Here is a 10,595-nt window from a genome sequence, read left to right on the forward strand (position 1 = left end):
GGAAGCAGCAAAGCTATCATTGTAGTGTTTCTTCTCCCATAGCTCATATAAGGTGGTAGAATGCACAAAACAGAGCTCCTTTTAAGACCTTTAGTTATTCATGCTATCTCTTCTCTATGTGATGAGTTATTGATGCTATATCTACTTTACGTGATTAGTTGTTATTAATGCTATCTCTACTCCATGCGATCAACCGTTGTTTGATACTATCTCTCCTCTATGCGACCAATGTGGATTTGAATCGTTGTACATAGATTTCCCTTTCATAATATTTGGGTCTTGTAAGAAAAAAGTCATTTGTTGGAATATTTTAATTACATTTCACAAATGATAAAAATTAGTCAAGAGAGCTCTTGGTAATGTAATATAGAAACTATAGTTGAATAAAATTATTAACACTTTTTCTTGCAATGTTATGAGGATTTTATAGATTTTGGACAATCTTCAAACTTTTTTACAAAAAGCACTCCATTTTTTTTATAATGAATTTTCACCCTTAAGCTCTTATTAGACAAATAAGTTCTTCTTCAAACCCACTTTATGGATTTTTTTTAAATGTTTTTTCAAACTTTTGAGGTCTAACCCTGAACCATTGTAGGATCTAAGGTGTTTGAGGGTTTGTAAGTGTCAAAGGACACATAAGTGAGAAGGTCTGAAGTCAGTTGAGTCAGGGCGACGAGTCAGGGCTGAATCAGACAAGAGTGAGTAGGCCATCAACAGAGGGGAGTTGAAAAACATATAAACATGCTTACCTAACCATAATCTAAGAGAGAACTTGAAAACATTAAAACTTCCATATAGAGCCACAATCACAAAGGAATATAGGTGTACCTCTATGGTCATATGGTACTTCACGGTCCACGATGTTACTATTGAGTTATGGCTATAGCACTAATATTGATACTGAGATAAGATCTGTACATTACAAAGTTTAGAGCTTTGATGAGAGCTTAAGAGTCTCTTAAACTCAAACTCAACTATCACCAGTACAATATTGTTGTTCACATACATGCATGATCCAACCAAAGGTTTCACAAAGGCTACACATGTATACATGCATATGTTCATTGCATTATCCACACCTATTTGACTAGGTACATGAATCATAATATCCACACCTACCAGCCCCCATAGCAAATTGTGCACCAATCCTAACACAAAATATTGGCCCAACCATTGGGCCAAGGACTCCCAAAACATAAAACACGAGAGACTAAGCCTCAAAATCAAGTCTACTTGATTTAATTTGTGCATTCGACCTTTGCCAAAATCTTTTTTAAACTAATGATTTTGAGCTATAAATCCCAAGACCAAGGTGAACTTCTGTACGTTGAAATCAACCTTATCCTTGGATTCTCACACTGTGGTACAAGGTGGAGTGCTGCTAAACCAATTGTTAATGGTAGACACAGCCTGTGTGAAAACAACATTTTACCCAGTCCTAAAAAGGAAAATTTTCTAGATTTTTGGTTTTATTTGGGGATTTTGTGTCTTTGCTGCTGGTCGACCAATAGTCCCCCTCAATATATATAGCTTTGTCTCATCATTCACCACGATGTACCATATCATTGATCATATCCAAGACCACTTCATATGCTGCTGCTGCTGTTTTTAGCAGGCTCTACACAACATAGCTTCATTATCTTTGCCTGACAGGATAACACCTCAACGTTTTCTCATCTGGCCACATCATGAGACAAGAGCCCACTCTCTACTAATAGGCCACACAGTGGAACATCTGTTGAGAGTCTTGATATCCCAAGCTCATCTACATCTTCATCGGCAGTACATCATGAGCTTGAGAGGGGCTGTTGAGATTCAAGCTCGATGTCAGTGTGAGCCAGCTATGCTATGTGCTGGCAAATTAGGTAGGAACATGTGTGAGACATAAATGACCGCGTGTCCAGCTGGTCATAGTGTGTGGACATTAGCTAGGGTTAGATGTGTGTGGACACAACTCATAGTGTGTTGTGTGTATTATGGATTATGGCATTATGCTTTGTGTGAGAGTGGAGATGGCTTCCCTCTATGGTTAGGGTTTGCAATATACATTAGGGTTTGCTCTTGTGTGTGTGTCTCCTCCCCCTCTACCGTTCTTTCAACATGGTATCAGAGCCTTGTGCTGTTTATTAGGGTTTATGAGTGAGTGAGTGAAGAGGGAGAAGAAGCTGTGAAGCTTGCCATTGGAGCTGTGAAGCTTGGAGCACACCAATTCTTATCAGATCTGAGAGCTTGGCCTACCGGGTAAGGTCTTCTAAACATCCTTGAGCGGATTGCAGGTGATACAGGCAAAAACAAAGCAAGTTAGAGCAAATCAAAGCAAAGAAAAATTCTAGTTTTTGAAAGCTTTTCATTAAAGCTTGAAAGCATTGATGTATGGTGGAAATACATGTAAATCTGGCAAAAGACATATGTATTTGACAAAGAGGGATGTATTGGCAACTCCTATGCAAGCCTTAAACAAATTTTGGAGCAAGTTACATGCATTTGAATGAGTGAAATTACTGGTTTTTTGAGCTCTCACAAAACAGAGAAAAGGGAGTCAAGATTTGATGCATTTGGAGCATATTTTTGGTAAAAATCAAAGCATTGATGGGTCACACACTTGCCTAGGTGTGTTGGGCACTTAGTTCTATCATCAATTGATACTTCAAACACTCCCAAACCCTCCTACAGTAGGCGGCGCAGCTCCTACTGTGAAACAGGGCAGAATTTTATTAATTTTGGCTACGAGATCGATTGAGCATGGATGCTTCGTTGAAGATTTCAAACATGGATGTAGAGTTATTGCTAAAGGCAAGAAAGAAGGCAGATTGTTTAAGGTGGATGCTGGAATTCCTGAGCTAAAATCAGCCATGTTCTCCAAAAGTAAAAATGTGGTACAGGACATTGATATGTGGCATAAGAGGATTGGACATGTCAATATACAGAGATTAAAGAACATGCAAACAAGAGGCATTGTGAGTGGATTGCCTAGATTCAAATATGATGGAAATATGCATGTTTGTGAAGCCTGTCAGTTTGGAAAGCAGGCAAGGTTGAGGTTTCCTAGAGAAGGAAATATGAGTAGCAGGCCACTTGAGATCGTACATAGTGATGTATGGGGATCTGCACAAAACCCATCTATCAAAGGCAGTTTATACTATGTGACATTCATAGATGATTTCAGCAGGAGGACATGGATATACTTTCTTAGAGAGAAGAGTGAAGTGTTGGAAAAGTTCATAGATTTCAAAGCTTTTGCAGAAAAGCAATATGGCTGTTGGATTAAATGTTTGAGGACAGATGGAGGTGGTGAATACACCTCAAAGGCTTTTGAGCATTTCTTGAGGAAGCATGGTATAAGAAGACAGTTGACTTGCAGGTATACACCTCAGCAGAATGGTGTGGCTGAGAGAAAGAATAGAGTCATATGTGAAGTGGCTAGGGCGATGCTCAATGAAAAGAGCATGCCAGATTACTATTGGATAGAAGCATGTGCTACTGCAGTGTATATACTGAACAAAACACCTACAGCAGTCATTCATGGAAGCACGCCAGAGATGCGGCTTACAGGTTATAGGCCAGACATTGGACACCTCAAAGTTTTTGGATGCATAGCTTATGTACATGTGCCTGATGAAAGAAGAAGGAAGTTGGATCCTAAGGCAGAGAAATGTGTATTTGTTGGATATGCACAGGATCGAAAGGCATACAAATGTTACAACCCACAAACTAGACAAGTGGTCATCTCACGAGATGTGGTGTTTGATGAGCTTGCTAGTTGGTACAAAGCAAAAGATGAGGGTGTCATTGAGTCACTTGAAGCTGATGTGCATGTGAACTTGCCACCACAAGCAATTTCTAGTTCTACTTCTATGTCTGGGCCAGCAGTAGAAGCTGAGAGTAGCAGTGTACGTCCATGGTCAGGACGTTTGAGGCATGAGAGTGTGAGCACTGGGAGTAGTGCTATGGATAAAGTAAAGAAGAAGGTCGAAGGAATTGGAATCACAGGTTATGAGTCATCTAGTTCGGAGAGTTTGGATGAGGATCTTGGCATACCTATTTTACGCACACCTGGTGCTAGGCAGGATAGATATGTGCCACCACATGCTAGAGTTACAGGTGTATAGAGTGACCCGCATGCATTGCGGAGATCCCAGAGAGTCAGATATCCAGTTGGACAAATTGACATATCGAGATTTTGCTATGCACTATGCATATATGACATCTATGGTGAAGCATGTGGAACCTACATGCTATACAGAGGCTATTGGAGAGCATGTATGGGAGAAAGCAATGGATGTTGAGATGGATGCATTGGTCCATAATGACACATGGGACTTGGTTGCATTACCAAAGGACAAGAATGTTATTGGATGTAAATGGGTTTACAAAGTGAAGTGCAAATCTGATGGTTCTATTGAGAGACATAAAGCAAGATTGGTAGCAAAGGGTTATGCACAGACCCAAGGTTTGGACTATGATGAAACGTTTAGTCCAGTGGCTAAGATGGGCACAGTGAGAGCAGTCATTGCTATGGCTGCAGCTAATGGCTGGGAAATGCATCAGATGGATGTCAAAAATGCATTTCTAAATGGAGATCTACAAGAGGAAGTGTATATGGCACAACCAGAAGGGTATGTACACCCAAGATATCCTACTCACGTATGCAGATTGAAAAAGGCATTGTATGGTCTGAAGCAAGCACCTCGTGCTTGGAGTGATAAGATGAGCAGATATCTTATCTCACTTGGTTTTCAGATTTCTACAACAGATTCTTCACTCTATGTGAAGAAGACACAGTATGGGATTGTTTCACTCGTCATCTATGTGGATGACTTGATTATCACAGGTGATAATGGTGCAGATGTGATGCATGTCAAGAAAGCTTTGAGTGGGCAATTTGACATGAAAGACCTTGGTGAGTTGAGATACTTTCTTGGAATTGAAGTGGTCAAAGATCATGTAGGTACATGGTTAGTACAGCGCCTCAGAACTAGGCAGCATCATAATCTCTCGCCTCAATCCGTGAACCTTATTCTCCCAGGGATACCTCGGGCCATTCTCGGGCTTTGCTAAAGACGTCGCCCGGCTACACAAGCACGGAACTGAGTTAGCATCGAAGCCAGGAAAAACTTGCACTCTTTAAAGATAACAATTTCAATGCAATTTATTGAATACGGCATCACAGAATTCGTAACTTCATACAATTTTATGTCATTATTTTAAAAAGAAAAGATACACATTTATTAACACTAATATAAAAAAAACTCTTCTTTAAAAGATAACCAAGCTAACCTGGCCACCATTTCCTTGAGGAGCTTGTAAAGGGAGGGTTGGAGCCGCATCGGGAGCATCTTCTCTAATCTCGTTGTTGCGCGCTCCTCCTCCCGAGGTAATATTCTGACTTTTTAGAAAGGGGCCATCTTGGACGTCATCTTGTAGGGCTCACTGTTGCGGTCGAAACGCTCCAATCGGATCTCAATTCTGAGATCGTTTGCTCACCGTATGAGCAAAAGACCACAGCGCATGAACCCTCTCTTAAGGCAAAAACCTCTTACTAAAGTCCACGCAAATGGGGGGGGATTGTGAGATGTCCGTAACACAAAAACGTTTTGCAAAAGGGGAGAAGGGCTGAGGGTTGCTGTAAGTCTCTTCACACAGGGGGGGAGAAGAGTTACGGACACTGCCTCTCCTAGCAAGAGAGGGATAGATGAAAATTACCTTATCTAAAAAGTGAAAAATGAGGGGGTGTAAGAGGGGTGGCTACAAGGGGTAGTTGTACTACAGCAAGTACACTGCACAAGGACGGACGGCGGTACGGACGAGCATAGGCTATGCAGAAATGCGTGTTACCCATGGAGCACCCCATGGGTTTATATCACTGTGGGGTATGGGTACGGGCGTTGTGCAAAACAAGGACGAAAGGATGATGTACCAGCAAAGGCTGTAGATCAGTGGCCTGCATGGGTCTAGGAGAAAGGTACGGTGTCTTAACAGGAAAAGGAGTGGTACGCATGTACCTTATCTGGTCAGGGACAGCATGGGTGTCCACGTAGCGGTACGTGTGGACCACACAGTGGGCGACCATCCTTTGGTTCTTGTGCGGCCATCGTACGGGCACCCTGGGAAGTGTGTACGGTCTAAATTTTGGGACGGGGTCCCCAAATTTGGGACGTCGGCCTCGATTTGCGTGCCAGACCGCCGCCTCGAGGGGTAATTTTTTTTTATCCAAGAGGTTCTCCTGGTCGTTGGGGTTCAGACCGTTCGTCAATCGGACGCCCAGTCGTGCATTTATTAAGGTTTAAAGGTCATCGCTTTTTAACTAAAAATGACTGAAATTTACGTATAAGCTTGATCCGATGTCCGTTTTGGATGCTGTAAAATCCTATATTAGGGTAAAATTACGCGCAAATTCCAAATTTGGGCTCAAAATTTGAAGATTCTAAGTAGAAATGACTCATTTAATAAAATCATTGATTTTTATACCATAAAAACTCTATTACATGGACATTTCTTTATTATTGAAGATGGGTATGTTACAGGTAACTCCGTAGCCATGCCCTTTTAGTGTCAGCAAAGCAAGGCAACAATTGAATAACAATTTCCTTGAACTCATTGGTGAGCCTAAACACATAGTTCACTCGCATGTATTCAAGCATTTTGCTAAAGAAGTGACTTTGATCTAAATCCAAACAATAATTATGTCTTAGATGTGTGTAAATTGCAAGCTGTAATGATGAAGTTCTATGATATGTCTGTTAAAAGAATGTGGTGGCACACTGAAATTTGTACTAAAACTTGATGATCGTGAAATTGTGAAGAATCAAAAGATAGAAAGAGTAAGTTTGACATTGATGAATAGGGCATTGGATCCTTCCATAAAGCCAAGTGATACTTAGTACTGCATTGTTTAATTTAAAAACAAAATTTGGTGGCTCGCGGCATTTAGGTTCCAAAAGATGATCATGAGATCCTAAAGATGTTTTTCAATCTAACAAAGATTCCTATTATGGTTCAACATCAAAAAGTAAGTGAAATTCTACATGTGGATATTTTTGGAGACTACTCAATGTGGAATGACATCTTGCAGGTAATCTGAAGACACTAAAGTGCATGTTTGGTGTCTTGTATGCTGCAAATGCAGAGTTCGCTTGTTTATATTGCATGTGCTCGGGAAAAGGGTAAGAATGGAAAAAAGGCATGGAATATGCATACTAGGAAGGATGGTGCACCAACTCGTGATCAATTTATATGGGATAATAGAATAATGGTTAGGGTGGATCCAAAGTGGGACCCTATACTTGACATTCCTTTAACACAAGTTCATTCTTGTAAACTACATGCCGTTTGTGGAAAAGTTGGTTTATGAATATATATGTTTTGCATATAAGATGCAACCGTGCATTAGAGACCTAAGCAGTGTGTAAGAGAGTGGAGGAGGTTCTTTCATGTATAGGTCTACACAAAGGGAAAGTGGAAATCAAGAAAGATGAGAAGTGGTCAGGTGTAAGTGGAAATGTGTCGTGTAAACCAAGTATTGGTGGAGCCAAGGCTAGAAAATTTTTGTCACCACCAAAGAACCATGAAGTCCATTTATTAGTTCTTCAATCATGGAAGTATGAGGCACGAAGGAAGCTACACGTGGTTGTCTCAGATCGTAGTAATAATGACAAGACTAGAATTGCAAAGACTAATGTATGGATTGCCTTTGATAAGATTGCTACACTTCTACAGAAAATGACATTCAACAAAGAAGATGCCAACAATTTAAAGAAGCTATGAACGATGTTTTACAAGTACATGGTGGAAGCATGGACATCAAGTAGCATGACACATTATATGGTAAGATCCCCAATTTTGTATGTTCCTATTTTGTTTAGTAATTGTTATTGAAAATAACCAATGTGCATATGTTGTTGTTTGGAGGCTTATGGTCCCTACTTTGCAAATCAAGGAAGCTTAGCTATTTGGTCTACCCAAGGCATGGAGCACTCACATTGGCAAGCTCGTTGTGTAAGTTTTTAAAGGCCACCTTGCATGGTGGTGGAATCCATGAAGTCAGTGCATTGAGGCAATTAATCATGTGGTGGTATAGGAGGATTGCAATTAGGATAAAGGATAAAGAAGCCAACGCCAATAGAATACATTGAATTCACGGGGCTTAATGCTTTGGATATTGAAAATTTGATTCTTCAATAAACTTCACAATTATTAATCAGTGACTTGAATAAAATTTTGATAGGTGTCAATGTATGCTTCACTATATTCACCACCTCCCATGGATACTTTCAAACTTTTAGACATTAAAAACATGGATATAATAATAGAGCCAAATCAAAAAGCCCTTGCTCATACTCCATGATCCATGATCAATAATTTTACTTCACAAGTGTCATTGTATTACATTAAAAAACCAATTTTTTACAAGAGATGGGAGTCTACTACTACTCCTAATCTTGCTGAGACTAGCATCCTCTAGTGCATGAAGCTTTTCCCTCTTTGAAGATGGCTCAACATCATCCTACAACTATAAAAATGGTAAAACTCTTGGTCTTTTGAATCTAAGAAGCTCCTTTTTGCCATATTCACTTAGCATCTCGGGATCTCTGATGCCCAAAGATTCACACCGCTAACTACTTCTCCAAAAACATGATTTTGTCTACATTCCACCTGATGGGGTATCCCCCAAGATATTTAAATAATGTCTTGATTGTAAACAACGGGAATTCAGCTTTATCCTTTGAAAAGTTTTTGTGGAATATAATGAATTGAGAAAATTTTAGCCGATTAATGTACTCCCCCAGTGTTGAGTACTTTTCAAGTCCTCCCACTCGTGATCCTGATGCGCGCATACACCACCATCTACAAAATAAAGTTGTCCATAAGCCAACAAAACAAATACAATATGAAGTTTCATCATGATATTCAAAATTATTGTAACCAGACCCTCTGATTCTCATCATTAACAAGTAAATCATTTGTCCATACGTTGATTGATGACTCGGCATCCTAGATGAATAAAGACTTCTCTGCCCTTTCCAATTGTGAAATATTGAGTCTTTGCTGAATATCTTCAAATTCCTCTTCAATGGGAAGGCTAGATTCATAGTGAAGAGCATCCTTGTACATCATTGATAATATTTGAGCAGGATTATGGAACTCATTGTCCTTGACATTTAAATCCAGTAGAAGATACTTATCCACACCTAGATCGATGAAACCATCATCTTCTTCAAGATTCTGTGCGATGATGTGGTGAGACAATAATCCTCCTTGACGTCAAACAATGCTTGAATATCTGTTAACAAGATATATTGGTTGTCACCTACTGGATATGCGAGGAGGACTGAGGTTGGAATGTTCTCTGTTTTCTCTATCACAGCGGGGTCCTCATCAGTAAAAACAACTTGGGTGTCTTCTCTTTTGAGGGTGTCAATACCAAGATTCTCACTAAGGTTCCTCTCCAGCATCCACATTTATCTCCTCCACAACCTTGTGAACCTCATCATCTTTTGCTTTTTAAGGTTCCTCTGAGCTCTCCTCACCTCCTTCTATTAACCTCACCTCCTTCTATTAAAACTTTCTCATCCTCAAGCAGTAGATGCAAATAGCAAATAAACCCGTAGTGGTATCAACAAGATGACATTTATGATTATGTATAGGGCACTTACTGTGTTCTTCTTCTTATCCTCCAGAACCTTCGAAATATCCATGTCTACCTTATCTCTTGAGGAAATGGAAGAAACAAGATCATCCACATGCACGTAATGAACATTGTCTAGGATGACCCATCATTCAAGGTTGTCTCCTAGTATTGTTGCTCTTTCTCTTGGAGATATTAGCATTCAGACAAGATCATATCCTCGATGGAGACATTGCAAGAAAACATACTCGCTATCTGAGGTTGGCAATGGTGTTGGCCAACTTTGTGAAGGAATTCGAACAATTTCTCCTTAGGAGTTTCTTCAAACCCACTATCGGGTTCGACCTCAATCTCAAAACAATGCATTTACAAGCAGAAAAAAGATGTCAAAATGATTGCTAACTACACAACAATGAAAGAATAATGGAGATTTGCAGTTACTTTACAAACATCAGCACAATGCGATTTACGATGGATGTTGGTGAGTTGTGCTGAATTGAAATATACACAGTCTACATTGCACAAATATGCATCAGAAGCTAGCGATACTATAGCTTTTCATTATAGCAAAACTATGGGCCAGCCAATGATCCGCCTCCGTAAGATTCCATATTCAAGTTATACTGATTTGTGTTATTAAAATTTAAGCAAACACGACTACAAGACAACAATTAGGAATAGGGTTCCATATTCGAGCTAAAAAGACCTTGTATATTACAAGTAAGTACAACGCAATTTAGGTTGGATGTTGGAAAGAGTTTCTCAAACTTACATTGTAAATAATGCATGTGGGAGTGTGTGCATTATCCCACTATCTTTACACGTGGCAAGCATACATTGGAAGTCACCCATGCTCTTTCACACGAGTGATAGACATGTGTCACTCATGCATTCGATCATCGTCATTGTATGCCACGTGTACGTAACACCATTACTTCTGACGTTATCATGCAGCATCAGACCTACT

This window comes from Cibotium barometz, chromosome 63, assembly GCF_041138505.1.
Source record: "Cibotium barometz isolate CiBa-2024 chromosome 63, ASM4113850v1, whole genome shotgun sequence".
NCBI classification, from domain to species: Eukaryota; Viridiplantae; Streptophyta; class Polypodiopsida; order Cyatheales; family Cibotiaceae; genus Cibotium; species Cibotium barometz.